Genomic DNA, 25,062 nt, shown 5'->3' on the forward strand with positions numbered 1-25,062 from the left:
TTTACAAAAATTTACAGTTTTTCTAAGTATTTCCCCTCAGAAGTTACGCATTTTGCCCACCTTTCAGGAAGTTTTTTGATGCCGGTATCGAAGAATTCCTTAGGCAAATCGGACAGCCATACGCGCATGAACTCCTCTACCTCGTCGTCGGTGTTGAATCTTTGACCTCCGAGAGCTTCTTTCAGTGGTCCAAATATATGGTAGTCGCAGGGTGATAAATCTGGACTGTAGGGGGGTGTTCCGGTACGTCGCACCCCAATTCCGATATTGTATCGAGCGTGAGACGCGCGGTATGAGAGCGCGCGTTATCCTGAAGAAGAATCGCACTTCGTGCTGGAATGCTCCTCCGTTTCGAGCGATAAGCGGGTTTCACGTGTGTTTCACGTGAGAAATTTCTCGAATATTCATCCTACGGTCCTTTAAAATCATTTGTTCTACGAGGCGAATGTTGTCTGGTGTCATGCTGGTTCGCGTTCGACGATCACGCGGCTCATTCGCGACGGTTTCGCGGCCATCCTTGAATGCCTTGACCCATTTAAACACGGCAACCCTACTCAGGTACTCACTAACGAACTGATTTCGCAAACGCAGAAAAATTTCCGTGTTTATAACGCCTTCCCGCACTAAAAAACGAATGACAATACGTTGCGCAACGGCGCGCCGTGTGTGGGATAGTTTTCGTCGGGAGCGCATGTTTCACTCATGGTCGTAGCACGCGCGTGAAACATGCGCTCCCGGCGAAAACTATGCTACACTGTTCGTAAGGGACCCAGCTATCACATACTCAAGCCACGTCCTTCAAAACATACATGCGCGTCATCTACAGCGTTTGTCTCGATCATATTTGAACCACCCTCGTATTAAATTTTAAACATTATATGAATTTCGAAAAGAGAGAAAAACTATTCTTCTGATAAATTTAGTATTTTCAAAATAAAATTTGTAGCAGATATTAAATTCTGAAACTATTTTAATGCAATATTAACCTTGTAATGATATTTTTTTAAACGCTTAGGAATGATTTTCAATATCTTATTCAAACTGATTACAAATTTTTGTAGAGTTGACTCAGAACCAAACTTTGAACGAAGAAAACAGATGCCTATGGCTTAATATTTCTGTTCAATAAATTTAAAAAAAAACTGTTTATGACTGGTCAAGGTAAATTACGCCTTGCAAATATCTCTTTCTTGATTTTCTTTGTTCTCCTTTATTTTGTACAATCTTATAATGAAGATCACAAATTATTGTTCTGAGTATCTGAAAATCAATTTTTGCTGATATTGTTTAAAAGTTTCAATACTTGTAAATGAAGAGCGTAAACTAAACTTCGAGTTGTAGAATTTGACAATTGTCCCATACAAAATTTTCTTATTCCTATTATTTCATTTAAGCAATAATGAAATATGCCACATTTTTAACAAAAAGTATTTTTTTATTGACTTTATTTTCTTATACTTTTTTCACTATTCATTACGCGCTAAATAATTATAGAAAACACAGTCAAAGCATAGCCTAATTCAATACATTTTAATTAAAGGCATTAAAAAATATCACCTCAACATTTAATTATTATACATCGTTTTAACAGCGTAAACTATGCAAATATTACTGAGAATTGAATAATGAGGTTATAAAACTGTTTCCCTGTTTTGTGTTTAAATTTCACCAAATATTTCCCTGATCACATATTAATCTTCATTTCTCACACTCATATTTCAGGCCAATGAGAATCAGATGCCATCTCAAATAAGTGTGTATATGAGAGGCCAACACTTTTCATGATTTTTACACTTATTTTGTCTTAAGTGTGATAGAAGAAAGAAAAATAATTTTATCATTTAAACTGTTTAATTTTGTCTTGTAAAATTACATTATCAGTAATAGCGCCAAAATGCTGACCTTGCAGAAGACGGAAACGATCTTAATTTTATTTAAATCTTGACTGATTTTCAATAGTTTGATCACAATTCTTTTTTTTTAAATTAAAATTGCTAGTTTTCTTCAACAGCACAATTAATTTAATTATTTAATTTTCTGGGCCATGACCAATGAAAATTTAGTCTGACTAGATGGTTTAACTTTTGAGAACTTGAAACTTGCGTTTATTTGAAGACTATCGAGTGCACGAGAACAGATCTTTTAAAGTTAGGGGTCAAAAACTATCGAGAGATGTATTTTTATAATTGTGAATTCTCTTTGGTTAAAGCTCTTTTGGCTTTAAAAACACAAAACAATCTGCAAACTTTGTTTTTCATGATGACTTGAATATTTTCTCTTCATTTTGCTCTAATTTTTATTTTCAGCTGCCATAAAAAATCGATCGTTTCAATAAATTTATATTAATAGTAACCGCGCGTAAATTAAGTAATAGATTTAGGTGGAGGAAGAGGTCAAGAGGATTTATATGCAAATATTATACGTAAATTTTCGAAATTCGCCGAAGAAACAAATAACACCCAATAATTGTACAGAAAGTAATTATGAATTTAACTTTACGCACCAAAGAAACCTGGCGAGACTAATCAGTGAAAAACACAACCAGCCTACGACAATCTGAAATAAAGTCAAGGTATTTTATTGGTAAGAGAAGTCAGGAATATAAAACAAAAATTTTCCTTGGGCTTTCTAAATATTAATGTTCAGTGAAAATGAAAAATTGGTTAGGGAAAAATTAAAGAATTTTTAAAATGAAGATTTGCGGTAAAAATGATATAATATTCTTCTTAGTAATTCAACCCTCTACCGCCCACAGTGACATATATGTAACGTTGGGAAGACTTGAGTTTTTTTATGACTTTGAGACGAACAGCCATTTTTAACGCAAAGATTTACATGAAAGTCAGGAGGATAATGAGCTAGAATTTTAGTTTTGTATACACTACACCATAGGAATAAAATGCCTAAATATCTCAAAATTCAGAAAAAAAGAAATTTTTAAGGGCGGTAGGGGGTTAATTGCCTTGTGTTTATTTATTTTGCATTTGCTTCCTCATATGGATTATCCTTTTAGTTATAAATTTCAACTTATTTTTTAAGAATTCAACAATTTTGTTAAACGCAATTTTTTGGTTGAGAATGTACCTTTTTAGGTTAAAAATTCAACTATTTTCGTTAAAAATTTACTTTTGACTGAGAATTCATATTTTGATACCAGTATGTCACCTGACATCTGAAATTTTTTTTGGATAAAAATTATTTTTTTTATTGTCTTTTTGATTAATAATACTAATTTTCTTATCAGAAATTTCATATTTCTTGGATAAAAATTCAGCTGTGTAATTAAAAAATAATTTCCCTTGCTTCGAGATTCAACAATTTTGTTCAAAAATTCTGTTTGAACTTCTTTTTTGTCGAAGATTTAAATTTTCAGTTGAAAATTCATATCTTTGCTTGAAAGCTAAACTACTTTGTTGGAAACTGATATTTTGCAATTGAAAATTTAATTGTAAAAATTAATAACGAATTTTCAAACAAATTCTGGAATGTTCGATTAAACATGCTGTAATTAATTGTGCAGCTATACAAATTATTTTAGAAGGAAAAGAAACGCGTTTCCAACAAAATAATTCAAGTTTTAATAAAAGGGATCAATTTTTAACAAAAAAATTATTTTTTTAGGATAGCTTGCAGCATTCAATCAAGTGATTGAAAAAAATGTTAATTGTTTAAGAGCAATAAACTTTTTTTTTAGTTGTTGAAGGACAATGAAAATACATACAAAAATAAGCATAAAACCCAAGACAAATGGTAAAAGATATTATGAAAAGTTTGCATTTTTTTAAAGAAAATATCCTTCTTTTTTTATCTCATTCATTTGATTAAATATTAAGTAATAATTTCCTATTGAATGAAAAATAATTTTGGAATATATGTCAATTTATTTAAGGCTGTAAGTATTAATTTAAAAAAAAAATAAAGAAATTAAAACCGTGAGAAATCGATAAGTTAAAAAAAGTACGAAATTTCTCAAGAGATTAAACTTTGTTCAAAACAATGAAATTGCAATTTTTTGAAATCTAAAAATAGACTTATCTTACAATTTTTTTTTGTGTGCATATAAGGCCGGTAAAACGCACATTCACCATCCCTGTTTTTTCTACTAATATTAAAAGCGTAAACAATATAAAATTTAGTATGAACAAATTTTTGAATAACAAGCGTATATAACAATTTGAAAAAAAGTTGAATGAATTAATATATTACACAGGCCCATCACGTCAGGATTTTAAGATATTTGAGGTTATCTACCCAAAAAATGGCGTTTTTGGCAACTTTTGAGGTTATGTGAAGAAGACACAAATTTTTTGCAGATTTCTTCTTTAGTTGTATCATATAGTATTGCTCTTAATCTTTAATTTGAAAATCGCAGAGTTCAGTTACCATTTTTGTTTACCAAGTTACGCCAATTTGAAATTACGAGATATTTTCAGACATTTTCTACTGGGTGTTTTCTCTTGAAAGTTTGTAGATGGGTATGTTCGGGGTTGTTAAATCCCAAAAAATGTTGTGTCTTCTGTACATAATCTCAAAAGTAGCCAAAAGCGTTTTTTTTGGGTACATAACCTCAAATACCTTTAAATTCTGACGTGATGGGCCAATTATGACCCCGGATTCGGATGCTACGTTCAACATGAATTTGACTCATTATTATTAACCGCCTTAAAAATATATTTTTTAAACCATAAAAAATCTTAAGAAAAAATTTGGACAGCCACCATAATATGTTTCAATTGTAAATTAAAAAAAGATTTTAAACCTTTCTAAAAAATAATTTAACATTTTTTTATAACCAAAATAAAATAAGAAAATAAAAATTTCCTTCTTCTTTTTTATATTTATTATTATTAAATAAAAATAAAAAACATTTGTATAAAATCATCACTAACGTTTCGGCACTCCTACTCATTAAATTGAATATTGGACGTTGAATAGGATCTTAAATAAAATTCTTATCTCATTTATATTTCTTCAATTTTAAAGAGCATTAGATACCTAACAGGCGTAAGAAACAATATTATGGATTGTTTGCAGTTTTTAGTCTTTTTTCTTTTTAACAAATATATAAAAGTGAATTTAAAAAAAAGATTTCCTTTTTCAGCTTCAATCTTCAGATATATTTTAAATCACCTTAAATTACAATTTGAGCATATAACAAAGACAAAGAATGTGTTTCTTATACCACTTTATTATTATAAACAAATTTTAGAGACATGCGGTATTTTCATAATTTTTGGACGACAAAATGTTCTGAGCTATCTAATATATATCAAAGTAGCTGCTCAAACCTACTAACCCGCAAATATCGGTTCCCAGAAAATAGTTTCGTTAAAGCCCAAGGAGCTTTAACAAAAGAGAATTTACAATCAGCAAATTATAGCTGTTGATGTTTTGACGTTTAATTTTAAAAGATCCGTATACAAATGTGAGAGAAGAACAAAGGCTGAGCGATAAGAATGTACCTGCACAGCGGGCAGATTTTCTTTTAGATTTATCAGATTATCCATTCAATAATCTTATTCACATAGCGAAAAACAATAGGTAGACAAATTTTATCATTTTTACACCCATACCAAAAATTTGTTTGAGAAAATCTTAGAATTTAATAGTTCAATAAAAATGGTAAGCATGCGACAATAATATATTAAGGAAAACAACATTTAACGTCGTCTTAGCTTCCACCCCGTATAGAAATTTTAAAATGGATCTGATCAGGGCCAGATCGGGCAGAATTTGGCCCATATCGGGCTATCTAGTTGGGGCCAGACTCAAAATTAAACTCGATACCCGATTGGGTCCATAATAATTCCTTTGTATTATTCTTAATTAAAAGGGATTTTTAAAGGAAACAATATTAAAACCGTAATGTCATCTCTTTAACTGAAATATAAGAATACAGAAATTGGATTATCGAATAGATACCCGTACAAAAACATTGGAGCATGTAAGATTAGAAACAAAAGATTTTTCAAACCACGTTTTTTAGAGCAAACGGAAAAAGACGAAAGACAAAATATAACAGCTAGCATTTCTGTAGGATAAACTATTTAAGTATGTTGCAATATATATTTTTCTTTCAATTTCTAATTTGAAGTTGCTTTCATTTTTTATATTCAACTTAAATATGTGAAACGTTATTTTGAAATAAGCGGATTATAATATTGCACTGGCTCTTTAAGTTATTTTTTAAAAGCGACTATATGACAATAAGAAGGTTTTATTCACATGCAGATTTTATCAAATCACCTAAAAATACGTAAATATAAATATGTTCATGACGTCACTGTCGATCGTCACGTGCCCGCTTTTGGTATTTTTTGACTTGTTTAGTCACTTTTGCAATTATTAATTGAAATTTTTTTGACGTTTGACACTTTGCATTGAAACTTGGAAGATTTAAAATCAACCCACTTAAGGTCATGAAATTCTAAAAAAGTCATGTCGTTGGGTGTCCAGTAATGAGTTTTCAAAGTTGAGTAGAAATACATAGGGTCTTATGGCAGCACACGGATTTTTACTTCTTTCTCTCTGAAAAAATTTTTAAGAAATTGGGCGCTTGTACTCGAGAATCATGGCAACGTCGCTTTCACTGTCAAGCGCGTATTTTATTTTTAGTCTCCATTCGTAGTTCTCTATTCAGTCTTCATTCTAACCTTCGATACAAGCAATGAGTCTGATTGAGTGCGAAGCAGTAAGCATAAGAGCAAAAGAGACAGCGAAAGCGACGTTGCCAAGAATTTTGCGTATAATTGTCGATATTTTTAAGAACGATAATAAACAATTTTATTCATTAATATGGTCCTTCATAGGCTTCATGAATTTAAAACACAATATCTTTATAAAATAATAAAAAAACTCGCTTCAGATCAGAATTAAAAACTGTTTAATTTTGATCGCGTGCAGTTGGCAGCGGAATCGAAATGCAATGCTAAAGGATAGGGTACAGTTGTACCACAATGAAAACACTAAATTTCGCTGCAATACAACCTTAAGGACCCGAAATCAATACGGCGCCATCTACTGTCAAGATTGGCTGTTAAGCCGAGGTCTCGAGGGGGCCAATTTTAACATCCGCAAAATTGTGTGCCAGATCTGGGCCCAGTTGGGAATAAGGCAAATATTTGGAAATTTTTGCATGGCACATAGGCAATGTTTTTGCACTATTCGAATTTCGAACTGAAATTTCATTTTTTTCGTTCAACCTGGACTATTAAAAATATCTGGCTGAATTTTCAACCACATGTGGTTGAAATTTTACACAATTACGGTGGTTGAAATTTCAACTACTTGTGAATGAAAAATCAACAACAGGTGTGATGGAAATTTGAACTGTTCAGCTGAAAATTCAACTATAAGTAATTGAAATTTTAGTGAAGCGAACAAAAATTTTATTCGGCACAATTATTAATCTTGAAAGCAAGTATAATTGCTAAGGGAATTGAATAGGCAGCTTTAAAGAAGAAAAACATAAGGTACATTGGAATTATATTACCATTATGAATTTCGCGTCTGCTTATATACCAACTTTTCGATACTCGTTTTTGTAATCATAACCTAAAAAAGCATACAGCAGTTAGTACCAATCGTATCAATGAAATTTTCTCATTTGAATAATATAATCCCTGCGTACCTTTTTTCTAAAGCTGCTTCTTTTACTAAATATTATATGTATGTCCTTTGTTATTTTTATGAATCTCACGACACAAAGAAAGAGTCGTGGGACTTTGTCACGTTGGGGTCTGGCTTCGCGAGAAGTGTAATGGCGCATGGGTGCATGCCACGAAGGAATAATAAGGGGATCCAACTCCGTTTCGCCACTCGGCAATAGAAATATTACCGTAAGTGGTAGGAACATTACAGGCAGATCTCAAATTTTCGTGCGCAGGTGCGCAGTTTTCCTCTGCCTATACATGGAAAAGTGTGAAAGTGAGGAAGTTTGTCAAATTGACGTAAGTTAGAGAGGTTACTGTCTTTTCTTTAATACAGGTGGCAAAATTTTTTAAATTTTAAGTTATAATTATTTAAATTATGAAAGTGTCTATTGATCTGGTTAAGTAAAGGACTTGAGCGTTAAGACTTGTAAAGTTAAAAGAGTGCATTATAACAGTGGTAAGTATGTGGACTATAATGAAATAGTTTGCTCAAGGAATCTTGAAATTGTAGTACATTATTATTTTTGAAATCGTACGTGGGAATGAAGAATACTATTTTCTCCAACACTTCCAAACATTTTTTATCCTAAAAAATCTGTATAATTAAAAATATAATCGATCTAGTTGCCTAAGATCGCGTGAATTTGACAAACTTTCTCACTCGCACACTTTTCCATGTATAGGAAGAGGACAAATATGCACCTGCGCACGAAAATTTAAGATCTTCCTGCAATGTGTCTACCACATTTGATTGAGCTTTATTTCAGTTCTGTGAATGAATGAGATTTCAACCACGAAAGTAGTTGAAAAGTGCTTGAATTTTGAACATATTATCAGTGTAATTAAATATATAGTAGAAAATATTTTTAAAAGCACTAGTAAAAGCCTAATTTATCATGCTTGCAGAAAACTCACCAGATCTTCACAATCGCAAGAAACGTGCAATTGAGCATCACGCTGATGCTGTATTCATTACGAAAATCGTATCAGACCATACAATTATCTGTACAGGTGTTATAGTTGCAACTAGACATGTCTTATCTAGTGAAACGTGTGACATGAACGAGAGCAGAGAACATTACAGAGTTATTTCTGGCGCACCAGGTTTATTTAAAACTCGTACTCATTTCATTTAATATATACATAGGGAAGGCATTCGCACAGATATAAAAAACCGACTGTATATGAAGCGTTGGCGTAATTTGAGAGTAAATTTAAATCTTTAGGTCTAGGGTTGTGCGACAGAACAGTTAAATGCTTATTTTTTAATGTAACTATCAAAAATGATGTACATGTATCTGTCTGTCCGGCCGTCTGACCGTCCGTCCGTCCATAAACACGGATAACGTACGAAAAAGTTAACAGATCAAATCAATCTTTAGTACCCTCTTAAGGTCCTAAAGACCTCAACATGACAGCAGTATGTCAGTAATGTATTGTCAGTAATGACATGACCTCAAGACAAACAGACAAGGTCGTTAACCAGCCATTTTGGATGGAAATTCAGAAAGTTAGAGCATTTTTAAAATATTTGGTACCATTTTTTTTATATTTAAAATTTTTATGTACGGTTATTCATAGTACTCAGAAATCCAAACAATTTATCATGATGACTTTTTTCAATCAATCGAAAATCCGAATTTTAAGACAAACAACGCACGATATGAAAAAAGTCAAGAGAAAGAAAACATTGCTTTCTGACAGCTATACAAAATTATCATAACAGCTTTTTGGATTTTTATAGAAAATTAACAATTTAAATTTTACTTAAATAAAAACTTATTTAAAATACAAATTTCCATTTTGTGTTTAAACTTAGCAAGATACAAAAAAAATGATCTAACAAAAATTATGTTTGCAAAAAATATTTACTAATTCGTTAATCATCACTTCTTAAAAGGATGCGTACTTTTTATTTTATTCATGAAAAATAACATTGGAAAAAATTGTGGAAAAATGACAAAAGGTACGAAAAAAATGATCTGACAATAATTTTTTATCTAAAAAAGAGCTACAAATTTTGTATGAATCACTTTTTTCACAGGACACGTAGTTTTGGTCTTAATCATAAAAATGACATTTAAAATATAAATGGAAAACTTATGAAAAAAGGAGAAAAGGTAAAAAATAATTTAATAGAGAAAAGTTATTAAACCAAAAAACAGATACAAATTTGTAATAATTTATTACCAACATCAAAATATTTAACCAAACAACGCAAAATATAAAAAAAGTCTTCAATAGAAATTATAGCATTTGAAAAATACTACAAAATGTCTTTTAATCATTTTCCATATAGAGAAAAATGTCTGAAAAAAGGATTGTGTTTTTTTATTTGTTGTAAGGTGGTTCAAGCATATCAAATGCCAAGAATAAATATCTGAAAGCAAAGCGCGAGGTGTAATTATGTCCAAACGCGAAGCGTGAGGTCACCCAGTTTCAAGCGCGAAGCGCGAGATTCAATAGACGCGTGCCCAAGGGCCGAATATGGCCGAAGAAATATAATATTTTTTAGTGCAAAAAAATATTTTATTCATTTCTAAGGAACGTAATGATAAATGAGAGTGAATATGTTATCAATTGTAAGAAATAGACCTCTTATATGCCGATTGTTATTTCTTTAATGTAAAGTATAACCTAAATTCTAAAAGATGAATATTACATGCAAATAAATATTACTTGGCCTTATAAACAGTATTTTTTTATTTAAATAAGTAATTCTTTGTTTGAAATAAACGTACTATAAATTGACGAAAACACTTCTTTAAATTAAAGACATATACCTTGAGAGGAATAAGTATATTTTTGGCATTATGTAGGAACATTTTGTTTACGTAAATAAGTCGTAAAGTTAAATAAATATAGATTGATTCAAAATACGATAGTCTTTTCCGTAAAAAAACTAGTGATTCGTACCAAATATGCGACGATTAATATAAATAAATATGTTTTAAAATTAAAGAATGTTTTCTTATATGCAAAAAAATGTTTATTGAAATAACCAACTTTTTCTAGATTTAAATCTATGTTGGTATACTACAAGGGAAGGTTAATTTTAGCATCCTCTACTGCTATACTCTAACGATATGACAAAAAAGTTGTTTAACAAATAAATATTAATTGATTGTGAGTATTTTAAGTTTCAATAATAATGGTGCTGTTTAGAGTGAATACATATGCTACATTTTTAAACTTTATATTACAAATATAATTTTAAACGCCATACAGTATCAAACCTACATATCTATATTTAAATATATCGCCTAGCAGTCCGGAGTCTTGAGCATTCTCAGAAGCTACACCTCAGAAAAATTGAAACATAAAATTTTGAACTCTCTTCTCTCAATTAAATATTTATTCTTATACGACGTTATGTGAATGCAAAATATACGAATTACTAACAGAAATATCAACAAAATCATTTTAAAATAAATAATTGTAATCGATTGAAATTTGTCCTCGTGCAGTATTTTATTTTAGGCTGCGTCTAGTCGTCCCGAAAAATTGGGAGAGTTGGAAAAGGGGATGGATTATCATCGTGGAAATTCGGGTCTACTAGCCAAGCTTATGAAAAATATAGTATACTAGTAATCCCTAAATTCGGGACGCCGAGAAAATTCTTTCATTTTTTCCCATTGTAGACAACTTTACAACTTTTATAACAACAGGAAATGTAATTTTTTATTAACATGAACATTTTTTAACGACGGAACTTAGACATTTCATCGTGAACTTTGACAATTTTTAATAACAACATTTTTTAACTTTTGTGTCAGTTTTGGTTTTTAGGTGTTTCAGATAATTTTACAACGCTCAAAATTGACATAAAATGTATTTTTTTTTAACATTTACAATTTTTCATAAACATGGAACTTTGAATATTTCTCTTAAACAAAAATCCGTTACCCAGTACTGAGCGAACTGGCTATTATCTGTACTGGCGAATAGTACTGGGCGAATACTGCTATGGTATAGCACTAGGCAGCTTCACTTTACATAACTTCTTTAACTTTAATTGACACATATCTATCTGCGCCGGGAGAAAATATTAATTAATGCCCTAAATCAAGTTTTCGAGAATAACGAGTTTAAATACCCATAAAACATTATTTCTGCATACTGAAACCTTCAAAGCCTCAAAATTAATATTTTAGACAATTTAAGCTTTTAGGAATTCTCTGGTTAAAGGCCCCATTAGATACAGGTAGATTTTCTATACCTATACGAAGCATGAAATTCTTCACTGGAACCTGACAGGCCTCCGATCATTTTTTAGACTAGATATTATGATAGGGTCCGATCAGAACCCTACTTCAAATAGGAATAGATGGGAAAATTTCTGCGCAGGCAGTTCACAGAAAAACGCTAGTGCTAAAATAGTGAAAAACGCTAGTGTTTTCGAGAATAACGAGTTTAAATATCCATAAAAACATTATTTCTGCACACTGAAACCTTCAAAGCCTCAAAATTAATATTTCAGGCAATTTAAGATTTTAGGAATTCTCTGGTTAAAGGCCCCATTAGACACAGGTAGATTTGGTATACCTATACGATGCATGAAATTCCTCACTGGAACCTGGCAGGCCCCCGATCATTTTTTTTTAGACAAGATATTATTACAGGTCCCTTTCAGAACCCTACTTCAAATACGGACAGATGGAAAAATTTCTACGCGGGCAGTTCACAGAAAAAAGCTAGTTTTAAATTTGTTGCAGCTCAAATTTCATTGGTTTCACAATGATAATTTCACAGAATTTTCAGTCTCATACTACGTTCGTTATTTGCACATCTAAGCATCTAGGGGTATCTATCATTTTGTGATTGAATTTTGGCTCATGTTTAGAGTTGTGTAGTGCTAAACCGCGCTCTCAGCCACCTGAATACCTGTCAAAGCAATTATTCGCGTTGCGATATTAGACCAAATAATTGTTAATAGGCAAACTCATTGGTATAATATTAACCTAATTTTCTACTTCCTTTCATTCAACAGGGCGTATTAGTCACTTAGAATGAAATTATAACATCCTAATGCAACTTCCAAATGTTAGGTTAGTCATGGCCGTCGACATTTGAACTAAAGCCGGGATGTATAGAAAAAGTCATGAACGTTTACACGTCATGACCGGTCGCTTGAACAAATAATTAACTAATAATCAGACAGGATTTTGTGAAATGTTTGTAGACTAAAAAATTATTCGCCGTGGAAGAGGTAGGTAGTATGTTTATGAAAATATCAAATTACTTTTACCGACACTATGCGTGCGACAGGTATTAGACGCATTTGTAACAAAAACAATAAACATACAACTTACACCACTCTGAAAGTCTTGCGCACTTTAAACTTGAAACCGCACTTATTGGAAACTTTCGCTTTTATACAATGATTTTTAATTTTAACATCTTTGCCTTTATTCACAAACTTTTAATTGTTCAATCATATTATATTTACATTTGACTCGCGTTTACATCGGCGGCCATATTTTTTTAAGTGCGGTTGGCACGCCACGCTCGGGAAGTTTTGAACTATACATAAGTCTGATTTTTTACATGTGTGTGTGTGTGTGTGTGTGTTTCTAGCAACAGAAAAGTGCTCATTTTCAGTTCCACTAGTTTGGGCTCCTGATGTCTATTCTCCATGCAGGAAATCTAGAAGAAATTTCTTCAAACGCAGAGTTGTGTCACGTTACCCCCTCCACTAGCTACTTCGAAACCGCAATCGGAAATACGTAACGAAGCGCAAAACATTTGAATTTTTCTCAAGAAGAGCTTCTAAGTTATTACAAATTTTTGAGTAGTGATTCTTTTGAAGATAAGCTTTTTTAATGAAGAATATAAAGAAAACGTGTTCTTCTGCGTAAATGAAGCTACGTTTGATACTTTCTAGGAAATTAAACAAATATTCAGATCATTGGGGCCGGTTGTACAAAATTGCTCTTTCGTATAAGAATTTGTAATCAAGCTAAATCAAAGAAAAAATACATTGAACACAAATATGCTAGCAAAAGCATGGCTATGCACATAGCTTACCAATAAGAATTTAGGTTTTATCTTCTTTTTTTAACTTTAATTTGTCTTTTATTATTACTTTTATAGTAAAATGTATAAATTTGAAATGTAATTTTAAATAAACGTATAATTAAACAAATTTTAATTGAAATTTACTTCCAACAAATCTGCAGTAAAAACTTTTCTACTTTATTCACGTAATTTACATTTTAGTTGTATCATAAATCGTCTCTTACGTTTTACCTATTGTTCTGAAATAAAGACTTATTTGAAAAAAAAGGTTTAGGACTAAAAAAAATATTGTAAAATATAACTATTGTAAAACGGGGTTTTGACCTAATAGAAATATTTCTTTTATTTCTGCTTCCTCAACTCTGGCTTGTAAAATATTACTTTAATGTGATCTTTATTTTGATCTTCTCTATGATTAAATTAAATTTACTTTTATTCAAAGTAATTTAATCAAAAGCTGTTGAAGAAGACGCAATAACATCCGAATTCAATTTCTTTAATTTACTTTACACAGAATACAAAAATAAAGTTTCCCCCATGCTTTTTCTCATTTTAATTTTTTTTGTAAAAATTGAAAATTCGTAGTATAAAATTTGATTTCACCAATTACTTAATATTGTAAAAATTCATGTCATTAAAAAAATTCTTTTTTACATTTTAATCTTTTTTAACGAACAAATCTAAATTATTATTATTGTTATTCCACTTCCTATTTATTAGATGTTACAGCCTTTATCAAACAGTCTCAAATAATAGTATTTTTTTAGAGTGTGCATAAAAAAAGATTGTTCACTTTCCAAATATTCTTCATTATTACATCTAAATTATTATTTTGATTATATTGATTCTCTATTCTATCATTGACTTAACATTGAATTTGAATTGAAAGTCAGGCCAATTTCAAAACATCCGATTCCGCTTTCGCAGCACCAGTCAGAAGCGGAGTGAGTGGGGCACACAACTCTCCCTGTAGGAACTCTAGGTGTTGGTGGCTTGAATGCCATGTCGGTTTTGACTAACCCAAGATTTGAAAACTATACTACACCAAGTACATTCTCGATTTCAAGACACTGATACTCACTGGTAAATGAGAGGAAATTAAAAGTTAGGTAATTATCATTATAACTTACCGGCTCATCAACATATATTTCACGCAGGTCACGCTAGAAGTACACACGCACATGTGTGAAAAATCACACTTGCGTATAGCTCAAAACTTCCCGAGCGTGGCGTGCCAACCGAACTTTAAAAAAATATAGCCGCCGATGTGAACATGACACTCACATAACCTCAAACGCGAGTAAAGTGTAAATAAATAATGATTGAACAATTAATATTTTATATAATTCATGTATAAATCATGCATTTTTACTACCTATTTCAAAACGAAATTGCATTTTTAAAACAATGCAGGCAAGATTTAAGAAAATGAATTAATTATAGTGTGCAGTATAAATAAGGTATTCATCTTATTTTTTTGGAAATCTTGCACTAAGAAAATAAGGAAAAATTTCTATTATGAGTTAAAAATATCATTATGTAGAGTTGATTAATAAGTCAATTCAAATTTTATATTGTTAGTTACAGTGGAGATAGTCGCATCCACCGAATTCACTTATAATCTGCTAAAGATTGATTTATATTATATTTATTTGTTCAAGCGACCTGTCAAAACAAAACAATAGGGCGGCCATCTTTTTTTAAGTGCGGCTGGCACGCTACGCTCGGGAAATTTTGAACTATACGTAAGTGTGATTTTCCACATGTTTGTGTGCGTACTTCTGGCAACAGATAAGCGATCGGTTTTGGTGTAGTCCATACATTACAGTTTGGTCTCCTAATATCTATTCTCCATGTTGCTCTATATGAGAAAATACAGTCTCTAAATGATGAACTTCCTCTAGATTCTTATAATGGATCTGTGTGGCTCAAATTTGTTGTAACTCAAGTAAACATCGTATTTGGTGTACTCTGAAGGTTTAGCGATTTTCAGTGTTTCTTACAAAGAATATCCTTGCCTAAGATTAGTATGTGTTTAGAATTATTAATTTTATGTTCTGAATGCAAGGAAATATTTTTTGAACGGAAAATTGTTCAAAGTAGAAAAACTGTACAATAGTTGCTAGTATACTAAAATTTTGACTGAAAAAATATTTTATTTGGAAGAATTATATATGTATTTATTTCAAATATATATATATATATATATATTTCTACACTCAAATGAAATATTCCTTTTACATGCACCACCTCATTTTATTTATAAAAAAATATTTCTTTCAAATAGATAAATTAATACTTAAGTAAATAAATTAAATTTATCAAACCATCAAAGGATATATTTGAATAATTGTACCAATTCCTTATATGAAATAAATACTTGTTTGATATAATTAATAACTATTTCAGTTTTTTAAATATTGATTTGATTCAAAGAAACCATGTATTTTAATCACGCATCTAAGAATTATTTATTTTAAACACCGTAGTTCTTAATTAAAAGATTCACAGTTATTGAACTAAATAAATATTTTTAAGTGCCAAAGCCAGATTCATAAAAACTAAGTTTTTTTTATTTAAAATCATTTCCTTTAGTTATTAATTTTACATACCAAAGCAAAAAAATATTTTTCGTACAAAAAAATTAGACCGAAAGAAATGATTTCTTGATGCAATGCAGTGGTTTGTAGCCTTCAAACAATATTTAATAAAGTTAGGTAAATAGTTTCCGTGTCTTAAAGAAATGGGGTCAAAGAAATGCATTACTTTAAATTCAAAAAAAATGTCAGTGTAGGGGAGAATTTCTAAAGTATTCAATTTCTTTCTATTATAGAATAACACCTTGCAATATTAATTTATTCTATAATGATCAGCTTCACATAATTATAATGATCAGTTTCACATAATTATAATAATCAGTTCTACATAAAATAAGAATTGTAATCTCTGAATATCCTCAAACTCCTAAACTCATGTCGCAGTCTTATAGATTTAAACTTTCTTTTAAGCTCGAACAAAATCATTTCGTTTCTTCTTGAAAAAGAGAAATATACACAAGTATCATTGTCATGTAGGTTGCCGTTACAATTGGACAGTAAACTGGCTAAAAGTCACTTTCTTTAGAAGGCAAAGATCTTACTAATTTCATTCTAAATCCGGAAAAAGAAATTCCCTGATTCTTTATTTTGTTTTTTCTTATTTTAATAGATGCCGGATTTGACTTGAAGTTTCCTATGTAAAATGCTCATTAATTCTCAATTTCGTACACAAATTAAATTTGCTTAAATAAATTTTGTTTCAAAAATGCCTTCCTTTATTAAAAATTACGACTATTTCTTTAGTGAAATATTCATCAACATTGGTTAATTATTTTTTAATGTTTAAACAAATTCCGTTTGTTAAAAAAAGTTTTTTTCTCTAAATATTTGTCTAACTGGCAGTTTATTATAGTTTGTAACTTAGATTTATTTTTAAATAGCTTTGAATTGTATAAAAATAATTTATTGTTTATTTTAAACAACCTTTGATTAGTTTAAAAAATAATTTTTGCACCAAATTCGTGATTTTCCCTGACCAATTAAAATAAATTTAAATAAATTTTTAAGACCAACGGAATTTGTTTACATAATTAAAAACTAATTAACCAATGTTGTTAAGTATTCCACTAGACCAACAATAATAGAAAAATATATTTTGAAAAAGAAAATTAAAGAAATCATTAGAACAAATTGAATTTGTTTAAACTATTAAAAATTGATCAAACAACGTTGATAAATATTATACTAAAAAGATATGGATTTTTTTATTAAAAAATTATTTGTAAAAATTACTCAAACAATTACCGCTTGTTTGAATAATTTAAAATGAATAAAGCAATGATAATGAATATCCCTGTGCAGCAATAGTAATAATTTGGAGAGAAAAAAAAACCATTTTCGGACCAAAAAGTATAATGGAATTTCATTGGTTAAAATAATCAAAAATTAATTAACCAAGATTTATCAATATTCCACTAGACCAATATAATTAATTCTAAGTAGGAGAAAGACGAGAATACAGTATTCAAAATGTCGATTTCATGAAGAATTGACCATTTTACATTGAATTTGTTGTTCGATAATTTTCTACAAGCCTCTATACTTTCCCGTCAAATTTTCCCAAACTGCAAAAAATCATTTTAAAAACTGAAAAAAGTGATTTTTCTCCATGCATTTTATATAGAAAACTTCAAGTCAAAACTACCTGTTAAAATAAAAAAAAATAAAGAATTTATTTTTTCGCATTTGGAATGAAATGGTGGGGCTCGTTGCCATAAAGCAGGGGAAAAATTTTCCATCCATTTTTGGACTACCCTACTGCATAGAATATAGCACAAAATAACGTTAAGGTTTAAAGTAAACGTTGGCACTGTTGATAGTATTACAGTGAAACCCATCAATAGCCCTCCCTTCTATTGCCCTTCCGAGAATTTACGCCACGTCGCAGGTTGTTGTAATAGGAGCTGCGCGAGGTGCACGGAGTCTACTTTGTCACTCAGGCGAGCACTCAGGCCTGAAAAATTTAAAATGTAACATACTTAAATAACTGGTAGATCTTCGATTTCGTCTATCGCGGCTCAGTGGTATGATTTATGCACTCTGGTAATTGCCCCTTCTATTCAAAAATAAATTTGAAACGGACGCTTAATTATTTTCATAGTTAAATTAAAGATAATGTTTGAAGTAACTGAGAAGAGTTGCAGGTGGTTTGAAAACTACAAACGAAGTTGTACCAAGACATCCCTTCTAGAAATAATCAATTGGGATCAATAAGAAACGATAGAACTAATATCTCAATTGTTCCGAATCCTGTTTCCTAATTGTGCCAAAACAATTGACAACGATTAAGTATTTTGCATTTCCAATTATTTCTAATCCAGTACATGGCATTTGGTACGTGATAGCAACACTTTCCTATGGCGGGAATTATTTAAAAACAGTTATTGACATTTTTGGAATAATATCAATTTAAAAAATTACATATCACAAAAGAAAGTAAATACAAATTTTCAAGATAATTTTTACCAACTGAAAATGTTGGTGTGATAAAAAATGTGCTAATAGTATTATACATTGAAATTATAAGACCAGATACGCGTTAAAAATAAAAAAGTTGATTTCCTTTTAGTAAAAGCAGCAAAATTGGTTTTTTATTATGCGCTCTTAGGTCCTTCATGGTAGGGAGTATTTTATAAAGGGTCAGGTTTTTAAAATAGGTTAAGATTAAAGAACAAAAAATTAAACGATTATTTTTAAAACGTGAAACTTCAGAAAATCGATTATAGTTTCATAGTTGAATCTTTTTTATTTAAAGTATTTGAGATTAAATTGCAAATTAAACCATTTCTAAATAAAGCATTCAGAATTGTATAATATGGATTGAGAAGCCTAAAACTTTGTTTATTTTAAAATTATCCCATGTGAAATTAAAGTATAAAAAATGTACATTTTTAATCTTCTTGCAAATTGATTTTAATAAGTACAAATTCAGAGACTTAAAAAATAAAATATTAAAATTCAGGCTTCTAAGCTGCTTCATTTCAAACTTAATCATTTTTTTTTATTTTAGCGTTTCGAACTCAGTTTCATAGTATAATTATTATAACGAATTTTCTTTGCAATTATACGTGTTCACCAAATTGGAAAAGATTTCATAAATTTATTAAAGTTATTTCCACAACAACAAGTATAGTGTTTAAAGTGCAATTATACTTATAAAAAACTCCTTAAACAATAGACTAAAGTTTCGACAAATACTTAATCTGAATAAACAAGAATTTGTTCATTTTTATTGAAAAGTCTAATTTTATATTTTTCGCTGATGATTACCCTTTTTTTGGTTAAAAATTGTATTATAGATTGAAATTTATGTTGAAATTATTATTTGTGTTACAAGACTCAATTATTTGGTCACAAATTAGTATTTTTGGTTGCATTTAACTGTTTTTATTGGAAATTTAAATATTTTTGGTCTAAATAGCAACTGTTACATTTCATGTGAAAAATTGGTCTGTTTTTTTGTTTTGTCTCTTTAGTTCGCATTATTCTGTTTCTATTACAAATTTACCTCTTTGTTTGTAAATTTTAATATTTCGTTGAAACTGCTTTTTTCTGTAAAACATTATTTTTTGAAACAGTTTCTTCATTAGTTAAAAATGCATCTTTTTTCTTTAAACTTAAACTACTTGATTGAAAGTTAAACTACTTTGAGAAAAATTCAGTTTTTTGGTCGAAGACTCATAATTTTAATTAAAAATTGTATCTCTTTAATTAGGAAATTTGCCTATTTAGTCAAAAATTTGTTTTGCTTTTAGTTAAATATTAGTTTTATATCTGAAAAATTAACTATTCCACTTGGGGACGAAACTTTTGTTTCTTGTTGAAAATTAAAATATTTGTTCAAAATTGACACTTTTTACTTTAAAATTCAACTTATTCTGTTAAGGACCTTATGTTTTATTGAATATTTGATTGTTCTTTCTTTTGTAGAAAATTGATCTTCCGCTGCAAAATTCATCTTCTTTGTAAGAAATTGAAGCCTTTAGTGGAAAATTACCTTTTTTAACTAAAAATTTTGTACATATACTGCAGTTGAAGATTAATCATTTTAATTAAAAATGTGTCACTGTGGTTAGGAATTTTACCTTCTTGGTTAAAATCTAACAATTTTTAGTTGAAAGTTCATTATTTTTTATTTCAAAGTATAATACTTTTTTTTAGAATTTACCGCTTCTTTAAATTTTATTATTTGGAAGAAAGTCCAATTATTTTATAGAAAAATTATTTTATTCGTTTAAAAATTCCTCTTTTTGCATTTCCTATACAAATATTACGATAGAAAATGTCACTATTTTTTTAAATTAATTTTTTCCAATTCATAGTGATTTCCTCTGCTTTTCAATTCCGAAGAATTAGTGAAACTTATTTAGTAATCACAAAACTTTTACATATATTTAATTTGTTGGTTAGTCAGAAATACGAAGAAATTAAATAAATTTAAACCTTATATTTGAAGAAATATAAAAACGTATAAACGAGTGCTGCTATTAATTTTACGTGCGTCATATCAATACTAAAGTTTTATTAAAGTAGATCAGAATAAATATTTAACATTTATCGTCAACATCGCTTTTCGAAGGAAAGTCAATATAAAGCGGCGGTTTTAAATCTATACTCAAGCAGTTTTTTGAGTGTATAAGTACACTCCTGATATCATAAGACATTTATTAAATATCACGTTATTTGATCAAACATAACCAGAGTACGGTAAGTGAAACAAAACCTAAAAAATTCTTCCTTATAATAAAAATTTTTCACTTTTAGTTTCTAACGTTCATTTTCTATCCTCAAACTTTTTACCATTTTTAAACATTAAATCTAATAAATATAGTTAATTAAATTGAAAAAAAATTATAGGATATTGACAAAATGTTGTGTAATTTGGCCTATGATTTGTTTTGAAAATAGAGCTTTTTACAACCAACTAAAGAATTTTTATTAATTATTTTCACTTTACAATCAAATCTTTCGATATTTATTAATTCTGTGTTCCTGGGCATGATATTTATGAAATTTGAATGAAGCAATACATTTGTTTAACTGCTGTTTCGGAGTTCTTTCCATTTTGCAGATGAAATTTGGAGTATAAGAAAGTAATGAAAATCTAAAAATACATGCATAATAAAAAATTTGTCATAATCATTTTTGAGGTTGATAAGAACTTTTATTAACATTTTTGTTTCTTCAGTTTCCTACCGGTAACGTTTTTGACTGATAGGATGGATATTTAAATCTTGCCTCCTTAATTTTTTTTCCAGTTTTATTTCAAATTTATTTTTAATTATTTAAACGCCCATTTATTGAGTATTTTTCTAGAATTGAATGTCTGTTTGAAATGTTGATTACTTTATAATTTTATTAAACAAAACATCCCTTTTTCATATCGACTTTTCAGCTCTTATTGCTATCGTTATTCATTTTATAAATGCCTTTACTTTTTTATTATTGAAAAAATAGGAATTATTCGTCTTTTGATGAATAAATATGGATTTTTCAATAACTTTTAAAGTAATCTTTCTCGAATACTGGCTAAAAGCCCCATCTTACTGCTCTAAAGTGGAAAAAGTATTGTGCTCGTTATAACAGGAACATTTTTCAGCGCACCTAAGTTTCATAAAATATATGACATAAAGATGGTCTAATATTAATTTTTTGAAAGAATATCTTTTTATTATGCCCATAATTTTACCTTTTTTAAGTTATACTGCAAGAAATTTGGAGAAAAACAATATAATTATGAAAATATTTCTTCTAGATATTGTTATTATCAATATCAAAAACAAATGTAATAAACAAATGCATTAATCAGATATTTTTCGCCAGAAAAATTCCTTTTTGTCGAAGTCTACTTTTTAAATTAGGAACTTCATGATAATTTCGGCAAAATTCCTAATTTTTAGAAATCATTTTATGATTTTCTTAAATAAATTTATGAAACAAACGAATTATTTGAGTATTGTTCGACAAAATTTTTTTTGTTTCATCTCAGACCTTTCAGTTTAAGTTTCTCTTTACTTTCGTTTTTTTAATAAAGCTGCAGCTCAAGGATCGAGTAGAATGACCTTTTTGCTTTCACTATTGTTCATGATACACTATTTTTGGATCAGCCTTATTAAAAGAATTAAAATAATGATACACTTAAATTGAAATGGCTGAGATTAGAAAAAAAACTTTCGTAGACAGGTACCTAAATAATTCACATGTTTATTAAAGTTATTTAAAACATTGTATAATTTATTAACTATATATAATAGTTAACAAAATTATTATTAAGTCCAAAATTAAAAAGAAAGAAAGCAAAAAAATGAATTTTTCCGTCTAAAAATTATATTATTATTGTTTAAAAAATTATAAGATTGGGAAAACAATTATGAATTTTGTTGAAATTATCATGAAGTTCGTATTTAAAACAGTTTACGCGCAAAAAGCTATTTTTTCTATCGAAAAATTCCTGACTATTGCGTTTGTTTCAACAAATAATTTGTTTATGAAAAATGGCTTGTTTCTTATATACTATTATACAATCTTTAAATAAAGTTGCTCTATGAAACTTTGGGGCAAATAAGTCTCCTAATAATAAACATTCATTTAAGGAAATACGGTTTAAGAAAAGCAGAAAGTTAGTTTTAGTAAAATTTCTGTTTAACTAGTCAGTGCCCTAAACAAAATACCTGATCCAAAAGAAAATTATACTTTAATATTAGACTGAATGAAACATGATATTTAACTTTTAGATAAATGATCAACATGAAGTGTCGTTTGTCACTTTATGTGTTGCTTGCTGCTTTACTAGCAGAAACATGCGCTACAAAGTGCCACTCAGATCCACCCAATCCAGATGAAAAGGATCCTGATTCCATCCCATTGTGTTCAGATACAGCCAACAACAAATACAAACAAAAAGAGCGTAAGTATTAAATTTTAAAATATAAATGGACATGTACGAATGACAAGGTTGAATCTCGGAAAGACCAAATGAAAAGATCTAACTATTTCGCATTGTGTAAACTGTATTGGAAACATTAGGGCTCTCAACTCTCTGGCACCTACTTATTTAGTCATCATGATCTAACACCTTTTCATTTGATTTTATACAGTAGAAAAGGGTTTCTTGAGAAATTTAGTATCAGTTTACATGAAAGAACCATTCAATTTAAAAGTTTGATAAATGTAATCAGTAAAATAAAAAAATAATAAAAAAATTAGGGATTTATTCCTGAATATTAAGAAAGAAAATAATCTAAAAAATATATTAATCCGGAGCTTCAAAACTTGAAAAATACGAAATTTTAATTACTGGTTTGTTTCGATAATAATTGACTTTGTTTAATTAGTCTTTTATTGGTTGAATCCTATGGTGGGAAAACATAAGCGCAAATTTGTATCTGTAATATATTCAAGATAAAGAGGGTATTTTTTTGAACTACTATTTGGTTAGTAAAAATATGTTAACTAATCTTGCACTGTATACATCAATTAGATAATGGATATAGGAACAGAAGACGTGACAAATAACAAATTTTATTAGCAGGCAATGTTAAAAAATTTGTAATTAGCCTACGTCATCGCTACCATAAAGATAACGTCCTCACAAGTTACTTCATTAAAATGGCAAAACAATTATTATTTACGAACCTAATCTGTTCAACCATATTATATTCACGATAAAAAAAGTTGATTAATTAATTAGCAACTGATATCAATAAAGAATTAGTTAATATTTTTACAAACTGACTTTAGTGAAATAAGCAGGATCCTTTGTTATAATTTATTATTGAAATCCCAAACTATTACTAATTCACTCATTGGACATTTGTGACAAATGAGGAGAAATTAACGCGAAAAGTGAATGAATGTCAATATTAATTTTCTGTAATGGTCGAAAAATGGACATTTCGCAATTAATTTTGTAAGTCAAGCACGTAAATACATGATTTATTCTCTGTCCCTTATTTCCAAATTTTTTAAGAATTCCTCTTTCATCCATGTTTCAAAGAAACTTCCCTCTTTTTTTAGATTTTTTGCCTAAATGCAAACTAAATTACTAGAACCAGATACGAAAATTCAACTATTTCTTTTTGAAATTTCATTGCTTCTAATCGAAAAGTCTTTTTCTGGTTAAACAGTATATAAAAAGATAAGAATTTAAAAACTAAAAAAATTATAATTTATAATTCTTGGAGAAGAACTAAATTTTATTCTATTAAAATTTGGACGATTTTCACTGAAATGATGGGCTTGTTTCTTTCAGATAAAAACACGAGGTTAAAGGCAACATTTTTTACTTTAAAAAACAACTTAAATAAAGTCGTTAATCAAATAAAAATGACATGAGGATGCTCGGACTGCTTCATGCAAAAAGTCAATGCCCAGATTCTTGACTCTGAATGGATAAACCTATTTTCATTTCCTTATACATTACAGACTTCATATTGCTTTTCCTATTCCCGTCTCATAAATAAAAATTTAATTATTTCGTTAAGAATCTCACCTTTTTTAGAAAGTTCCTGCTTACCCTGTTCATTTTAAATGCAATAAACTTCAACTTGAAATCACTATTATTCCCCTATTAGCGTGAAAAATCATCTATTTTCTCTGTTTTAAGGGCTAGAATTTTCACTTGTGAAGCCTGTTAAGAAAGTAGGTTTGAGTGTGTTTAAATTTCATTTCAGCCATTTATCAAATAAAATTGTAAAAAAAAAATGTTGACGGTTTTTGGACATCCCCTTAGAAAAATTTTCATAATCTAAATTCGAAGTGATATTTCTACTTTTGTTACCTATATTAAATTATGA

This window comes from Belonocnema kinseyi, chromosome 2 (genome assembly GCF_010883055.1).
Source record: "Belonocnema kinseyi isolate 2016_QV_RU_SX_M_011 chromosome 2, B_treatae_v1, whole genome shotgun sequence".
Taxonomy (NCBI): Eukaryota; Metazoa; Arthropoda; class Insecta; order Hymenoptera; family Cynipidae; genus Belonocnema; species Belonocnema kinseyi.